General features: G+C 41.2%; 1 long non-coding RNA gene across 1 annotated transcript; it reads left to right on the top strand.

Moving 5' to 3' along the window:
- Window positions 1–1907: 1907 nt before the first annotated feature.
- LOC136180409 (uncharacterized) lies at window positions 1908–4154 on the top strand. The gene is made up of 3 exons (XR_010667088.1): window positions 1908–2037; window positions 2527–2615; window positions 4016–4154. It is a non-coding gene; the product is annotated as an uncharacterized lncRNA (long non-coding RNA).

Raw genomic sequence — 4154 nt, 5'->3', positions numbered from 1 at the left:
ACTTTTTACTGCATGTTTTATATTTGAGATTGTTTAGACACGGAGCAAAGAGGATGTGGATATAAGACACGATCCCCAGGCGGCAAAACTACAGGGAAAAGAGCGCTGGTGACGACAACAGCCCCTTTCTGGAAAGTTGAACGTTTTTAACTTGAGCGCTCGGAGCAGCTGCACAAACGAGCGATCAAAAAAAAGAAACGCTGGGTACTACTTTGTTTTTCTGCTGCAAATGCTGTCTCCTCGTCGGAAACAAATGAAAAAAGAAAAAACCGCTAGGTGGACACGGGGCCTTAATTTTCACATTTGCATTAAATACAAGTACAGTGGAATTTATTTGCCTTTGTCCTCTAGCAGCGCTGAGACAAGATGAAATAAGAAGAGAACACCAGCGCTGTAGGGAACTTTACAGACGGCATGCAGTGGTGACTGCGCCATCTTGGATCTACAATCAAATGAGACTTATTTTTCTGTTTATGCAACTTCGATGTCTTTAAAAAAAACATAAACGATAAAAATATGGGGAGAAAATGTACAACTTCACAAAGATGAACAGTTGGTGTTCTGAAAGACGCAGAATGCAAAACATTTTGATCAAAACATACAGAAGAGTCTTGTTTTACATGAAGCATCCACTGAAGCTTTTACCACCAACGCTAACTGTTTGCCTTGAGCCAAATGTTTGTATTAGGGTACTTTATGGAAACAAACTCTCACTCACATCGTCTCCAACAAATTGACTGTGGCCTCCTAAAGCATTTTTCTTATCTCTGGAGGCCCAGGAGAATCAACAGCTGTCTCATATTTCTTTGTTATGGATTTTAAACTTTTCAACTTATCAAAAGAAGCATGCAAGCAACTGTCCAGTCATGTTACTAACCTTCTGCAGAAACGTATTACACACAAAACTGGAGAAGTAAGGTGTTATGAAACCGTTCATATAGACTGTAATGTTTGTAAGCAGCCTTCATTCTCCCGTTGTAACAGTAAAGACTCGGTGCTGAGCAGTAACCAGTGTCGTTAATGGTTTCCACCATGTTTTCTTTCTCTGGCTTTGTTGTCCAGTAAGCATTTTATCAGCATGTGACATTCCTCAACCTTAACTCCCAACCCACACACACACACACATATTTACCATGTAAACACAACTCAGCCTTTCTGTTTAGCCTTCATACACACTCCCACAGCTCAGCATACACACAACAGACACACACACACACACACACACACACACACACACACACACAACAGACACACACACACACATCTAATTACTTGTTCACACGCAAATGAGTGTGGAGGACTCCCATCATGCCGTTTGTGACCCTGCTCCCCCAACCCGAACGCTCACTTCCTGTTTCTCTCGTTGCATTTCCCATCGTCTTTTTCCTTAAAGTAACACCACGCACACACACACGCACGCACGCACGCACGCACGCACGCACGCACGCACGCACGCACGCACGCACGCACGCACGCAGGTCTCACTACCAATATTTGTTTACAATACAAACTCCTCATTGCACACCTCTACCTGGCATTAAGCAGAACTAAATTAAATGTGTGAATGACGGAAAGGCACCTGAAGTGGGCCTTTTTGCTTGTGTCTGTGTGTGTGTGTGTGTGTGACATAAAGAGAGCGAGAGGGACAGACAGAAAGAGTGACAGAACTGAGAAAGACAGCCTAGTGTGTGTAAGACTTTGCATGTCTTTGTGAGCATGAATGTGCCTTTGTGTGTGTGTTTGTATAAGTCTGTGTGTATGACAAAGAGAGAGAGAGTGTGTGTGTGTGTGTGTGATAGAGTTGTAAGTGAAAGAGCAGGAGAGCATGTAATCACATGTGTGTCCTGTGCTGAGATAAAGACAGGAATGCCTTTTCCCCCCTCTGTTGCCTCCCTCTCTTCCACTAACGAAGAACGAAAGTGTCAAACTACTGTAAAACAAGTGTGCTTTTTACCCAGTGTGTGTTACAACCATATCAAATGTGAAGCGCAAAGCTTGGAGTCCCTGACGTTACCTGCCACACAGGATGTAATTGAGGTATTTAAACTGGAGATGTCATTTTATGTGTCAGGAGAGATGCTCTGATCAGGTCACATTTGAAAGGATCAGTACTGATCAAAGTCATTCCATTTAAAATATGTATTTGATGTGTTTGATGAGCATTTCATATCTCATCGGTTACACTGATCCTGTTTTGACAAACTGTTAGCAAAATCATTTGATCAAAGACTGTAGCTTATTTAACAAAAGTTCCTTAAAACTGCATTCTCTGTAACAGCCAGCAGGGGGCAACTCCACTGGTTGCAAAAATATGTACGAAGGTAGGTACGACAATGACTCTACTACTCTGTTTATTTTTACCAAAGCAAACACTGAATTTATTATATTATAGTCTCAGTCAGTAGTCCCCAGTCTTCTTAATACGGCATGTTCATTTTTTTGTTTTGTTAATAATGGTCAAATTTAGAGTAAAATAAATACAAGACTGGTGGACATCAGAGTAACTTTGTCCATTTCTTTTTCCAGCCAAGTATCCAGACCCCAGACGTTTGAATCTGACATCTCCATTGACCGAATTATATTTGGCATCGTCACATGCCATTGCAGTTTCTCAGGTGACAAAAATAATGAGTTGAATAACAAGTGGTTACAGTGTTACTGTACGTTGTCTTTCAGCTGTAGAAGCCACTAACTTTTCCCACAGCAACTCCCATTTACCAACCCTCAACTAAATATTATTCTAAACCCCCCCGGGGGAAAAACCTGTATATCAGCTTTGATAAAAAGTGAAATTAGAGTTCTCATAAACTTCAAATGGAGTGAGACGTCTGGATGACCAGTCAATGTCAGGACCCCTCTGATTGTCTGACTTCTGAACGAAAATGCGGCTAAATTTGGTATTTCTGAGCGGTTACTTTAAAGTGTCATATTCTAATTTAATCAATTCATAAAGTGTATCAGAACAGTCCTTAACATGAACAAAATATTTAAGTCTCTTGCCATACTAGCTAGTAGCTCTGAGAGACCGTACTGTAGTTTTGCATAGTAGTGTTTTGTGATAAATTAGCTTGCTTACTTAAAGCAGATGATGCCATCTTTAAACAGAGTCAAGCTAACCGCTTCCCCTTTTTTAAAGCCTCTGTGCTAAGCTAAGCTAACTAGCTGCTTACTCTCACCTATTAGCTGGTTAGCATCTCACATCTAACTATGGCATTTATTTAGCATTTTGCTTAAACCAAATGAAGGAAAAGGTAAAAAAACACTGCGTACAGAGGAGGAAAACTCTTGAAATGTAGTTCTCCTTTCTAAGTGTTACCAGGGAAAAAAGAGCTCTCGGTGAACCATAGAGCAAGTTGAACCTCTATTCCTTCAGTAAATCCGTACCAAAACAACTGGAACATGATACCGTTCCCACAAACCGTGCTCACACATAAATAGCTCTTTTTAAATGTATCCTAAACCTCCTCCTCTCTTATCAAAGCGGAACAAAGTTTTAAATGTTGCATATTTTATCATTCTCTTCAGCCCTCACAATCAAAAGATGAATCTGCTTTCATTTCAGTACAAAGTGCAAGAAAATCAGAGTTTAGAGACACTAATGAAATAGTAAATCTCTGCTCTGCTCTTTAAGTAATCCCTGGAGGCTTTGAGAGCTCTTGACTCTTGGGTCTTGTATTGCCTGAATGCTCTTAACTCCAGGCAGTCTATTGTAAATAAGCTTAATGGAAGCTTGGACAATGCTTCAGGAATGCTACTTGTCCTACAGTATATGTTATTTACCACCAAGAACACGACTGTGTGTTACTGTATTCACAGTATGTCTGCTATACAGAACGTCTCAATCTCTGCCCATGCATGTCTCCACACTCCAGTGTCTTTACGGAGAATAACAAGATGCTCGTGTGTGTGTGTGTGTGTGTGTGTGTGTGTGTGTGTGTGTGTGGCCATATGGGTACTAATCTCTCGGTTTGTCTCTCTCGCTCCCTCTCTCTCTCTCTCTCTCTCTCTCTCTCAGGTCACTTGGGGAACAAAGCAAACTTTATCAGAACATTGCAATCCTGCATTCCCAAGATTCTTAGCACTTGGCAACCGAGTAACACACAGAGCGAGGAGAGGAGGAGAAAGAGAGGAGGAGGAAGACAGAAGACGGAAGA

Source organism: Labrus bergylta, chromosome 10, assembly GCF_963930695.1.
Source record: "Labrus bergylta chromosome 10, fLabBer1.1, whole genome shotgun sequence".
NCBI lineage: Eukaryota > Metazoa > Chordata > Actinopteri > Labriformes > Labridae > Labrus > Labrus bergylta.
Note: the sequence above shows the minus strand (reverse complement) of the source record. Positions and strands in the feature narration are given on the sequence as shown.